Genomic DNA, 14350 nt, shown 5'->3' on the forward strand with positions numbered 1-14350 from the left:
AAATGATTCACTGGAATGCGCTCTGGGTAATTACCAGTTGCTGAGGTAAATTTGAGCTTTCCACCTCTCGCTTTTTTGTTTTTTCGAGGAGGAAATACTTTCATCCTCCACCTACTGTGGTAAATGATTCACCATATTCATTGGAGGCCACCAAGGTTGTGAGAGATTTCCCCCAGCCGTATCTGCTGCCATCAGTGTTGTTGGCATTGAAAATGGGGCCAAGAATTTCACCCTAAATTAGGTGGCCAATTCCAGCCCCATTTTAAGCAACAAGAGCGCGCCCAATACCAAGGTGGTGGAGGTTCCGCAATCGGACCCATCAGCTATCTGCTCTCTTCTATATTAAGTAACACAATACAGCGGGTTATTTGGACTGCCTATCAGTTATTTGTCATATGTCCAATTAATTCGCACTTTTAAATCAGGCCTATCAAAGGACAGAGTTCTAAGTTGTACATCAAGGTCAAATTAAGCACTCGACCAAACTAACAAAAGGAGAGCCCTTAGCTCATGATAGTTTGTGAATAGATGAGCTTGAGTGTCTAGTGCATAGAAGCCTTTATCTTTGCTTTCAATCAGTAACAATGATTTCGCTTAATGCGTTAGTAATATGGGTAGGCGGCACTTGTAAAGCTCAGAATCAGTCAATTTGACTTTGTGGCGCTGTGTTGCAGTTGTCAGCATTTAATTCAAATTTGACATACCATAAAATAAAGAAATGCATATGGGGTTTTTGCACCTAGGCTACATGATCCGGCCTAGGCAGCTGCAGATTTTCTTGACTATCTTTTTTGCAAATTTGTAACAACGTGTTTACTTTCCGGTGCTAACTATAACCTTTAGATGACAATCGGCTGTACATGAAGGTTGCTCAAAATGTGAATCTCGCTCTATCTGAACAGGTTAAATAATTCATAAATTGCAAGAACACACACAAGTCAGCCCCTAGGCGCTATTGCCTGCAGTAAAGCAGTTAAGTGCTGAGACAAAACTTACAAAAGAAGTTGCCTTTTAAAGCACTGAGTTATTCATTGAACCACCAGGATAGAGAGTTTAACAGCCCGCAGCCTCTTTGATAAAAAATAAAAAACACAAGCTCCTCTGTGTGCAAAACGGCAGGAAGGCCCGGAGAGACTAAGTAGGGAGAGTGTGCACAGTGGGCTACTCGTTGGAGAGTGCATAAGGCAACTGGTGAAATATTTAGGAGTCCTGCATCCTAGGTACCTGTGCATAATTCAAAGAACCCCGAAGGATATTCTAGCCACTGGGGGGGAGGGGGGGGGGGGGGTTGCAGCCTTTGAAGCTTCCTTTGCATCACAGAAATCAATCCCTGCCTTCAAACTGTCAACACAATCCTGTTCCATCTTCAGCACTCATGTTACATGCTTCTGAGGCCCACTCTAGATGGCACATGGCCAGGGCAATGTAAGTGCTGGGACCCACTGTATTTCCTACGATGGCGCCCACCACCACTGCTGGAAACACCCATTTCCACCATTAGCGCCACCCACTGCCACAATGGTGGGGGTGGAGGGTGGGAAGGGGAAATGTCTATCTTAAATAGGAATGAGTCAGGCTGAAAAGTGGGCAAGCCCAACTTCTTTTTGCAAAATGGTGAGTTTTACAGTTCAAATTTTCACATAGATACTTAGCACAGCGCTAGCTTTTCCAATACAGATAGGGAATGTAATTTTGCTTGCTCGCAGTCGCCAACTTGACGTTGAGGACCGTGAGCAAGCAAAAAATGAGCGCTGCACTATGCTACACTACACGTGTTTCCACTGTGCTACGTGCAATTTGCGAAGTAGCCAAACTTCACAAACTACGCAAGCGTAGCGTAGTGCTTTGCCCAGGGTTAGGTATTACACAAGAAAGTGATACAGTGCACACCACTTTTAGCATATCCTTGACTTTGAAATGATCGTTTCCTAGATTTCAACTTTCAACGTGCAGCCTGGATAGCGTGATCTACCCTGGTATCATGCACTCGTACACAACATCAGAACTGGAGTGAACTTGAACCTGTCCGAGGCACAGCAGATTCCACCCGCAGCCATCAGTTGGACCACCTGTATCATAATAGGGCAGTTGGACTGATGCCTCAGATGTTGGGCGGAACGCCATGAACGAGCTGTTGGATGGTCTTCCGCCTGACATCGTGATGGGGCCTATGTCATTAATGTGCCACTATATTTCCGCAGATAGCCATAGTGGTGCCAAGAATAACTTCATGTCAAGTTTAGGGCACAGTTACATCAAGAGCTACTATAATCAGTGGGTATTTTGAGTCAGTGGGTGCTGGTGTTCACCAAAGGCCTTTATTCTCCCAATGACCGACTAGGCCATTCCTTGTGAGGGTTGGGATCGGACATAAACAATCAAAAAGCCGCAGGCTTCAGGAGAAACATGCTGCTGTCTTTTTTTCCCTCAGAGTTTTCTATAATGCGAGCATGCTCCTAGGGTATCAAAACGCTTTCCAATAAACAAAACAAATTTGTTCCACCAGAGTTGGTGTTCGCATATTATGAGAGGTTACCAGCCAAGTTATGCACACAGCTAGGTAAAATTGTATATAACATGTTTCTGTTTGTAGGTTAAAGTTACTGGTTACATATTCTGCAATGTTACCCACCATGTTGTGTACATTGGAGTTGTCTACAGACATGCTGTCATTTGCAAGTTATCTACATACATGTCTCCCTTGTAAGTTCGGTATATACAAGCGTCAGTGATATGGGTGGGTATCAAGACCGGGAGGTTTCCTGCCCTGTGAATAAGCCTCACATGGATCGGATTAGTAGATGACGAAGAATACTTAGAAGGCGGGTGTTTGATTGTTGTTCTATCCAGTCTTCCCAAGTATAATATACAGTCATATTGGAGATAGTGTGCTTTTCTGGGTAAAGAATCAGTGTCCTTTTGAACCCATGTATATTTCTAGAAGTAGTCTTTGATATTTCTCTTGAAGTTCGTTAAAAATGGTTAACGTGTATCTCAGATGGCAAGCAGCTCCAGATTCAGGGTGCCTTCCCAGACAAGGAGAGGGAGTGTGTGATCGTCCCTCTTGAGTTTTACCCGGTTCATTTGTAGTGTGTCTGAGCACCTTAGGGTGTGGTTCATGCTAGATAGTTTATAAGTATTCTAGGTTCAACAGGTGGATAGCTTTGTGTTTGTTTTGCCTTGGGGCTTATGTGAGCCTTCAAAGTTCTTGTTTTTGTCTTCTGTGATGCCAAGTGATTTAGTGGAGTTGATGAGTGTCCAGGTGGTTAAGCCATTCTTGGATAGGTAGGCAATTAGGAGGAGTTCTGTTGTCTTGGGGTTCAGCTTCAGATAGTTTCCACTAGCCCTTATTGTACCTCTTTTAGGGCTTCATTTAGGCATATGATATCACTGAGTGAGGAGACTTTTAGAAATAGTTGAGTGTCATCTGCATATAAATGAAACAGAATGTTGATTTGTTTTAGTGTTGCAGTTAGGAGTTCCATGTAGAGGTTGAAGAGGGTAGCTGATAGAATTTACTGCAGTGTGGGTGCAGGATTGGAGAGTGAGTCATTCTGTTTGATTAGCTGTGACTGATTTTTGAGTTATTGTTCAGGAGTGTTTCATGGTTAACTGTCAAGGGACACAGGGCCATATGTATCAAGCCTTTTGCGATTTGTTAAGGCCGAAATTCTGCGAATTTCGGCCTTAGCGAATCGCAAACGGCCTATTTACCGATTTTGGAATGTGTGAACAATTAGCAAAATAAGGAATCGCAAATAATTGCGATTCCTTATTTTGCTTAAGCATTTAAGGAATCACAATTTTGTGATTCCTTAAATGCTATGTATGAAGCTTTTTAGACTTGCGATTTCAGGTTTGGAAATCGCAAATTACCACCAACTTGTAGTTGGTGGTAATTTGCGATTTCTTGTAAATATGCACAATAGTGCATTAGTGAGGGTGGCATATGACGCACATACATGCCCATTGGGCATGTATGTGCGCCATATGCAAATTTGAGTAAAAAATCCTAGGCCATCCACAAGATAAGTGACTATAAAAGGCTGGGACCAGTGGAGAAAAGGAATTGTCAAAGAAACAAGTATATACGTAAAAATTATATATTTAATTAGCAGTAATTAAAAATCATATAGAGACTCAAGGACAAAAGTCAAAACTATATGATACAATAAAATAGTCACACACGTACTTCTTGACAGCAAAAATCATACATATGCAATAAAAACAAAATACATCATAATAATAGTGCAAATAATTGGAGGTTAGTACAAAAGGGACTCGACGCGCGTTTCGGCAGTAGGGGAACTGCCTTCTTCAGGAGTCGTTGGTAAGGCTCTGAAAGGAATATTTATAAAAAATATATTATATATAACATTCCATATATTCTACAACACATTTTTTATTTGCATATATCTATCTATCTGTGTATTTATCTATAAAACAGTACATCATTCTTGACAGCTCCAAATCTGCCTAGCAGGTCCAGACACAAAACATTAGTCACTTAAAGTCATATGATAGACAGATATATATAAGGTCAGTGCAGTACTTAGCTAGACAGAAAGACTGATCAGCATTGTAGTTTGCCTTACTTGTATAGGCACCAGATATTTGTTTATGGTCACATTTAAATATATATTCTCAACTCACATTAACGTGTCTAGACTGATAGAAAGAGATATTGTTAACGTTTTCATTAAGAATCGACTGGTTTCAAAGTAACTTACATTTTGTATATATTACTTCGTATGGTGAAGGAAAATCGATGACAACTTCATTAGCGTTGATAAAAGGGTAGATGAATAAAAACCCACTTGATGGGATTAGTATCTAATTTAAATATATGAAGAAAAATTAGACATTTTGTATGAGGGGTATTAGGGGTATTTTTTGAACACAATGCAAAAAATAGGTACATTAAAGGGTCTTTTGAGATTGATAACGGGATATACAAAAAACCTGACGAGCAAGGATATATATTTGTAATTTCTTCCTATTATATAGGGTATTTCAAGTGAATCTGGAAGTGAACATATTTGTACTGTGGAGTCATGTTAATAAGATATTATTAATTTATATATTTAGACTTTAAAGGATCAAATGTCAACGTGGGTAAGAGGACAGCAGTCTATATAGGTTAAGGATTGCCTATACTGAAGCTAGATCTAGAGATAGAGATTAGTAATTTATTAACGTTCTTTGCCTAGAGACGATAACTCAGCAGGTGATTAATTACACAAATAGAAAAAGAGAAGAGGGTATTACCTATTTTGCTGACAGCTCAAATGCTGCAGGTTATTGTATCCAATTGTTGGACCTCATAGTGGCGTCCAAAACAGTATCCGTCACTGTAGATGAATATATAGATAAGGAAAACATATCTGGAATTAGATGCTACGGTCTAGTTACTATTCAATAGCCTACATTAAACATCCTGTATAAGGAGGCTTTTGCCACAGGCATAATGTGCTTATAAGGATAAGTCTGCAACATGTATAGGAATTACCTTTAGGTAGACGATTTCCAGGTATTCGAATTATAATTCATACGGATATTTTGATGTATTTACGGGTTAAAAAATGCCACAAGCATTAAGTAGGCTGAAATAGATACAAAAAAAGAGGTCTGGGATTAGACAGACATGCCAGCTAAGTATCTATGTAGCTTATAGTGTAGCACAAGATACAAAAACGGCCCAAAGTCACGCAGTTATTTATGTAGTGGCATAGTGACAGTATGTCAAGGGACGTTATGTTTTTTCGTTTACACAGCTTCATGGTAGCGCTTAAAAACGATATGCTTAGGTCATTACCTTCAATTAAAAGGTCAAATTCCGACAGCAAGATAGTGCTGCTCTGCCGTTCCTAAATCGGTAAATATAGTGGCTGGTCTCGAGTAGAGCTTGATAAAGAACTCTAAAATAGCAACAGAAAGAAAGGTGCTTTAGTGGAGAGACGCCTATCGTGGTATGCGGCGTATCTACACGGCTACCGCAAGCTAACTCTTACCTTAATGTGTAATCGAAAATGTGGGCTGCAGGATGGTGCAGCTCCGAGCCCAGGATAGCGGCTACAGACTTGCCGATGGACAAAAAAACGGGGGAGGGGAAAGTGACTCCCTCGGAAATGACAGCTCTTTTATTGTTCAAAAAAAAGGGCGTGAACTGCTGGCCTATAGTAGGGTATAGTGGAAAGAGAGAGAGGACAAAGTTTCTCTGCTACGGAACGGAATCCTTTTCAAACATGGCGATGAAAGCTGGGGTAGATCGCGTGTTATTCTCATAGCCATGTTAAAAGAGGGAAATAGTTAACTTATGCCCTAGAGAACACGTTCAGTGGGGAATTACACTATATCCTGAGATAAAGTACCATGGTGTATTTTAGAAGGGAGCCAATTAGCGGCCGATGGAAACCGATTCAGATTATTTAATATTTATAACGGGCTATCACTGTATTTTAACATATTATACCATGGTGTACTCTTGAAGAAAACCAATGAGCAGCCGATAGAGACATTTTATTTGGATTATTTAAAATACAGTCCCAGTGTTGGTTTGAACGGTGGTGTATAAATACTACATACAACCTACACTGGGTGGGGTATAGTGATCCTACCAGGCAAAGCAAGGTCAGTATTACACAGAGAATGTAGTGACGTTCTATGCTATATCCTGCCAATCTTAGGTGATAGCATTTTCCCACGGGATCCCTGCATTCAAACCTTTTCTGAAAGTGCCCATGGAAAAAATCCAAAAGACTTCTCTTTTCTTTCTGATTTTTTCGCCGCCTTTGCTGTCTGGGAGCCTAATTTTTTCCAGGATGCACCATTTAAAATCTTCTGGGCCATGCTTGTTTTCAGTAAAGTGTTTGACTAATGGTGCCAAGGTTTTGTTGGTGCGGATGGCTGAGCGGTGCTCTGTTAGTCTGGTTTGTATCGCTCGAGAGGTTTCCCCAACATAGCCAAGTTGGCAAGGGCAAAGAATTAGGTATATGCAGTTAGTTGTTTTGCAATTCCACATGTCTGTAGCATTAAAATGACATCCATTGTGTTCAAAAGATTCCCCTGATAGAATATTATTACATGATTTACATGAGGAGCATTTAAATGTTCCTTTCAGGGGGAAGTTGTTATCGATTGACCTTTGAACAGATTCTGTGTTGGTTTCTTTTGTTGTGAATCGAGAATGTACAATTAAGTCTTTAAGATTTTTGTTCCGTTTGTGGGCGAATAAGGGCTTTTCCAATTTACAGGTAGTAGGGTTAGAGTTTAGGATATGCCAGTTGGAGTTCACGATCTGACGGACAGTGTTGTCTAGAGTGGAGTGTTTGGTAATACAGACTAATTTTTTATTCTCTTGATTTGGCTTAGGTCTCAGGAGTGCGTCTCGATCATAGTATCTGGCTCGCTTATATGAATCCCTAACTAGTCTGTGAGGGTAACCTCTGCTAAGGAATTTCTGTCGCATGATATTCGCCTGATGCGCCATATGCACACACATGTAATTTACAGGGGTGCAGCAGGGTGTCCTTGAGACACCCCTGCACCCTTGCAATAATTCTCAAATTGCGATTAGCAAATTGCAAATTCGCAATTTGAGAATTATTTGGAAATCATTCCTATGGGCCTCCTGGCCCATAGGAATGCATTGGAAATTATTCCTTTTGTGAATTCGCAAAATGCGAATTCGCAATTAAGGAAGATTAAGGCATCGCTAAAAAAAAATCGAATTTCTTCATGCATACCATTTTGCGATTCCTAAATAGCGATTCCTTAAAAAACGCTATTTAGGAATCGCAAAACGGAACTATGATACATATGGCCCATAGAGAGGTCAAGGAGAATTAGTAGGCATGAGTTGCCTGTATCTCACCTCATAAGGGTGTCACCTGTGACATCAAGTGAAGTGTGTGCGTGCTGCAGCCCTTCCTGTAGTCTGATTGGAGGACATCTAGTGGGTCTTGTTCTTCTATATGATGAATAATTTGCGCCAGTGAACATTTTTCAAGAGTCTTTGCCAGGAATGGCAGGTTGCTCGCTGGGCGGAAGTTGTCCAGGTCTCTTCTGCTTAGTGGCCTGCCCAAGTCCAGAAATTCCACTGTCAAGTGGGCAACAGTGATGACATCTCTGCATGGGTGGTGCGTCACCCTCACTGTGCTCCATTCTCACTCACTCACACCTGCACACTACACGTTAACTGCACAGGTGCCATTCCTATTGTGTTACGTCGTCGTCGCCATTACTGCAAAGGTCCCACCAGACTCGCGTGCTCAGTAAAAGTACTAAGACAATGCGTTAACAATGCAGTTCCTGTTTACATTTCCTGGTTTATTTCTTCTTCCATTCCCTAAGAGCATTTACCTTTTCCACATGTTCTGTTTCCCTTTTTTTCCATGCAGCAAATGACCCTTTTATAGCATAGCACTACTGTGGACAAAGTCACCACTAGATTTCTTGGTGGTTGCAGAGTTAGAGTGGGTGTTTATGATGGAGTGATTGACAGCTCTGGAGTTTGCATTAATTCATCTTCCATTCCCTAAGAGCATTTTCTTTTTACACATGTTGTGTTTCCCTTTTTTTCCATGCAGCATATGACCCTGTTATAGCACAGCAATACTGTGGACAAAGTCACCACTAGATTTCTTGGCGGTTGCAGAGTTAGCATGTATGTTTATAATGGAGTGATTGAGAGCTTTGGAGTTTCCAGTTCTTTCTATAAATGGGTCATAAAGGTGTTCAGAATAAATGCCCAGGCAGTCTTTGGCCTCTCTGCAGAGCATACAAAGTGATGGTCACATATGTGTCATTGTGATTATAATGCCAGTCAGTGGGTTACCAAGATGTTCAAACTACATGCCCATTCAGTCTTTGACCTCTGTGCACTGAACACAGAACCAATTGTATTTTCAGTGCCTGTTATTGGGTCATAAAGCTGATCAGACGACATGCTCATCCATTGTTTGGCCTCTATGCAAATCGATGATCATAAATGTAATTGCAGTACCAATCACTGGGCCATAATGGTTCACACTACGTGCCCATTGTCCTCTCTGCGGAATGTGTGTGCCAGTGGTAATTATGGTACCTGTTAATAGGTTATAAACGTGTTCAAGCTACAGATCCAACCAGTTATTTGGCCTCTGTGCAGAAAGCACAAAGCTATGGTCTCATGTGTTCCAGTGTATTTACAGTGCCTTTAACTTAGGCATAATGCCGCACAGGCTACAGACTCATCCAGCCATTGGCCTCTCTGCAGTGCAATGGCCGCATGTGTGCCAATTGCAATGACAGCCCTGCCAGTGAGTCATAAAGGTGTTCAGACTCAATGCCTATCCGATATCTGGCCTCTAATCTGATGCAGGGCTCCGGAAAGAGATGTGGTGAGCTGGGGAGTAGTATAAATCCCACGTGACTGACATTTCATGAGAGCTTGCATAGGGAAGTCATTCGGACACTCTCCCACAGACATTTCTAAAGATTAAGATATATGTCCATATTTTTTTTTTTTAGTCACCTAATCCATGCCTCTTGCAGAGCACAAGAGTAGTTAATAAGAGTGAAAGACTGGTGTGATCACAGAAGGTAACTTGATGGCCGTTTCGTTATATTCAGCAGACAATGACAACATGTGCTCCAGCTAGTTGTTTGTGATTGCGTGTTTGCAGTGCGTCATACCACTGAGGAGGCGCTGCAGCGCGCGCTGCAAGGCAGGGAGTGATGCTGGATTGAAAGAGTCTTGAATTGCAAGTGGCAAATGTGGAAGCATTGTGGTATTTTTCATGATTCGCCACATGGTGTTATGTTATGTCATTGTTATTAGCATTTATAGAGCGCATGCGCACTGAATGGTTTCTTGGCGCTGATGGTGCTCTTATTCTGAGCAGGTTACAGAGCCTAAACCTGTAGTGGACTGAACGAGAGAGGTATAGAACCAAGGACAAAACACCTATTCGCGTACCTCAGCCCTTGCTCTACCCAAAAACCGAACTGTGAAAGTTCTGGAATATTTTCTGCGTGCCCTTTCAGAGCATCCTTTCATAGTTTATGAATTTTCAGCCTCCTTCAGGTGAAAATAGGGCTTTAGAATGCAGTTTTAACATTGCACATTCACGGACTGGGCACGGCTATTGTTGGAAGGGGGCAGTGCCAGCAGGAAGAGTGATTGGTGCCCGTTGGGGAAGTGGTTGTGCCGTTTGGGAAGTAGGCAGTGGCCAGGGCCTTAAGTGGTAAAAAAAAACTGGGGGTGCTCCAGAAGGGGTGTGGCAAATTTCTCGAAGGGGTGTGGCCTATCCGAGTAGGGGCGTGGTCTAAATCAAGATAACTTGCATTGTGTGCTTAAGAAAATCATGAAGTCGCATCCAGCAAAGGATAATAAAATAGGCAAAAAAGTATATTTATTAAGTATAAGCCATAAAATACCAAACACTTTAAAAACATGTAAAAATGATTTACATTACTTAGAAATCTATTGCAGGATTTCCCAGAACCCTTGAAGATATTCACTGTGTCTATTTTGCTGGAGTTTCTCACAACAATTTTCTTCAGCAGACCTTCTACCTTTTGCCAGCCAACTCTTTACATACAGCATTGCGTAAAATGTTTCAAATGGAGGACCATTGAGTTTTACCCATAAGCATGAAGAAATGGTCTCTACAAGAAGAGAGGCCCTTGTTGGAACTAGCAATTAAGTTCATTGCGCTGAAAACTCTCTCGCAATCCGCATTACTAGCTGGCAGGTTTTCCATGCAAACTACTAACTTTTTTAATCCTTCAGGGGTTTTCTTTCCACCGAAATCTTTGAAAAGTCTAAAAGCTTGGATAGTATCTCTCGCTGGCAGCTGAAACTCTGAACACAGTTTCTGGATCTCTGTTTCACCATCACCAAAGGCAAGTTGCCTGAATCTAGCACACTGAAGCTGGCTATAAATTCTTTCTCAGAATCCGGGGCACATCGTTTATTGATATTTACTGACAGACTTTGGTGAAACTGATTTGGATTAAGAGCAACAGAGTTACTTCTATCATGGAAAAGATGAACATTCTTGAATTTGGCCTTGTCAACTGCTCTCTGAGCCGCAGAAACAAACTCCCCTGGTGAGTCCTTCATTGCTCTAAATATACGTACTTAACTAACCAAAAGTCTGTGGGCATTAACAATTGTAATGTCCCTCCTCTGTAAGGAGAGTGATAAGTCTTTGAGCTCTTGAAGTGCATCATACCTTACCACCAAATCTCTGAAAAAAGAATAGGATTTAAGCTTCTTCCAGAGACATTCATACTTACTCCGGTCTCTTATGGGTCTGGGTGGGTCTTTAGTAGCATTCTCAAAATGTTTGCACAAGGCTGGGAAGCAGTTCCGAACAGCTTTGAAAGATCTGTAACTGGATGCTACCAATCTAGTATCAAGTATTTTCCCTATCTTCTGAAGCTGAACACATTTAGCTCTCTCTGGTCTTTTGGTGACATGCTGTATGTGGCATACAATGAGTCCATGAAAATCTTGAAGTGATTGACCCCGGCAACCTCATCAACTGTATCTGCCACAGCAAGTTCTAGTCTGTGAGCCAAACAGTGCCATGTCAATACAAGATTTGGATATTCTGATTTCAGCAATGCTACTACTCCTCCTTTTTTACCAAACATTACTGCTGCTCCATCTGAACATACTGCAATCAAGATATCATGTAGCAGACTTTTTGTGAGTCCAACTTTTTCGAAGTAGCTTAGGAGAGCTGTCTTTACGCCAAGAGCATTTGCTTCTGGCAGCTCCAGCAGGCTGAAATAGATGGTCCTGGGGTACTTTCATTTCCAAAAATGCCACGGAGGTAGATGATTAAGGTAGAAGCATTGCTAATAGAAGGGCTTTCATCAATTAATACTGTATCTTTGGTTTGTGTTGTCTGATATAACAGACCAATCTTTGTTGCATTTCCAGTGCAATGTGTTTTATTATTTCAGTTGCAGTCACATTGTTGCGCAAAACACGCCCATTGCACTGCCATTCTTTGCCTGAAGGTGAATTAGATCAGGGTGGTCAGTGAAAGGGCGATCTTTTTTTGCCCAGTAGTAGGCAGTGTCAAATACCCTGCATGCGCTCTCCATATGTTTTGCTTTACATTCGTGTACTGTCACCACCAATGTATTTTCCTGCTGAGCTGTAAGAATGTCTTCACCTGGGTCTTCAGTGACGGTAGGAAGTCAATCATTGAAGACTGCATAGACTTGCGCTTCAGAGCAGAAGCAGATAAGCCATTAGTAGCCATGGTAAAATTTAGAGCTTCCTTCTTGAAGGCTGGACTGGTATATCTGAAAAAGAAAAGAAAATCTTCCTCTGCTGATTTTGGTTTCCACGTGATAAGGCCTTGCGTCACGCAACGAGAATATTAAGCCTCTTATCTGCAACAAAAATTTTATAGTTTACTCCAGTGATCAACAATGTTTAATTGAAGTGACATTTGGCAGGCAGATGTTACTCTTCATTTTGTGCTGCTCCTGAAAGGATCTCTCATTGTGCAGTGCAAGCTCCTGAGTGTGGTCAGAGGGGGCCTATCCAGGTACTTTGCAGGGGGGCCTCTCAAGTTTTGTTACGCCACTGACACGTAAGTAGCAATAGGGCGACCTGTAAAGAGAATGCAGGCCCGCCGGTAGCACGTGTGATCATAATCTCCCCCCCCGTGCAAACTCCGGTTACCGGTTACCTTATGATGTGAAGGGGGCTCTGCGGTCCGTGATGATCTCCAATGAAGCCGCTTTCGCCTGTGGAACGTGCCTCGGCCTCAGGTTTAGGCTGCTCCTTTCCTTGATGACGAGCGCAAGGGAACCCTGGTTGCTAGGGGACACCTCGCACCTCTCCAGATGTAACGTAGCTCCACCTGACGAGCCTCTGCATTGCTGGGGGAAATCCTCGTTGCTGTGACCAATCTGAGCACGGCTCAGAAATGACGATCCGGGGCCGGTGGTGGTGAATACTGGCAGGGTGTTTTCAAGGCTCCTTCTCAGAGCGGCGAACCCGGCCTCGGGCACACAACACAGCTCGAGGGGCAGCGGTGGAGTCAATGTACACACAGTGCTTGGGGGCAAAGCAGGAGCTCCAAAATTCATCAGCAGGGCGTTAATCCACACACACAGAGCGCGAGGGACTCGATCCTGGGGCAGATCACGTTTGAGGCACAGCAGGCCTCACGACCTTACGCCCCAGCTGTGTGCCGATGAGAACACCGAGACAGATTTCACAGGGGGCAGCTTCACGAAGGCACAGCGCAGAGACCCAAACAGCAGCTGGAAGTGTGGGTGCTGGAGAACTTTTGTATCCCTGAGTTCCCAGCTCTTCTTAGACCCTTGGAGACAGGCAGGCTTCGGAGGGGCAAAGCATACAGCACAGCTCCTCTTCAAGTTAGGGGGACACAGACAGTCCCTTCCTCAGCAATCACAGAAACTGTAGGTCAGCTCCCAGACACTCCGCACGGATTCCTTCTTGATCGCAAAGTTTCCTAATCTATTTTTACTAGGGATCCAGTCCTACTTTTATACCATAAAAGTCTTTGTTCTTCTTGTGTGAGGGGTCCTGGACACAATCTAAACCAGTTCTGGGTGCACTCTGCCAGTGCACCTCTTCTTCCTTTGTGAGTGTGGGCCAGGGCTATCAGACGGACCGCAGGAGGTGGATCCAGCATTGTGGCAGGCAGGCACAGCCGAACTGAGACCCTGGTGCTACTCCTCCCACAACTCTACATGCAGGTGGGTCTATTCAGCCTTGTGCTGACTCAGCCAGCATCACAGTCAACACACAACCAGGCAGAGGCACACAGAAAGGTTGAATAGGAAAATAGCCACTTTCTAAAAGTGCTATTTCCAAACTTAGAATTTTAAACCATCTTCACTAAAGGATGTGTTATTAAATTCTGAGTTCAGGGATACCATATTCCATATGTCTATCTTGCCGTTATGGGAAGATATGCAGGTAAACATGTCACACAGCATACCTTATGTTATCCTATGGGCAAGATAGCCTTTCAATAGGGAAAAATAAAATTGGCAGTATTTTACTATCAAAACATGTTACCCACACTAGTAACACCAAACAAAAACTGGGATGTCCGCTCACCCTCCCTTTGACATTTGAGGCCCAAAAATAGAGCCCCCTTTCGAGGCCTCTCAAAAAAAACTGAGGGGGTTCAGCCCCCCGCAGCCCCCCCCCCACTTAAAGCCCAGGCAGTGGCCTTCTAAGTAAACCTTTGTGCAACCGCACTTATTTATATATTTATATATTTACTTCATCCAAAATGATCCTTCTGCCACGATGCACACAACTGTTGGTGCTCTGCAAATGGGCCGGGTCGTGGCCCATTCA

At 42.7% G+C, this 14350-nt stretch overlaps 1 long non-coding RNA gene and 1 pseudogene across 1 annotated transcript; both read right to left on the reverse strand.

Annotated features, from left to right (window-relative positions):
* Positions 1–4275: 4275 nt before the first annotated feature.
* LOC147726329 (uncharacterized) lies at positions 4276–5865 on the reverse strand. The gene is made up of 5 exons (XR_015309431.1): positions 5816–5865; positions 5510–5603; positions 5269–5351; positions 4731–4833; positions 4276–4338 (listed from the first exon to the last, which is right to left on the reverse strand). It is a non-coding gene; the product is annotated as an uncharacterized LOC147726329 (long non-coding RNA).
* A 5260-nt stretch (positions 5866–11125) lies between these two features.
* The window catches only part of LOC147726330 (E3 SUMO-protein ligase KIAA1586-like), a 33235-nt pseudogene continuing 30010 nt past the window's right edge, over positions 11126–14350 (reverse strand).

Source organism: Lissotriton vulgaris, chromosome 3_1 (genome assembly GCF_964263255.1).
Source record: "Lissotriton vulgaris chromosome 3_1, aLisVul1.2, whole genome shotgun sequence".
NCBI lineage: Eukaryota > Metazoa > Chordata > Amphibia > Caudata > Salamandridae > Lissotriton > Lissotriton vulgaris.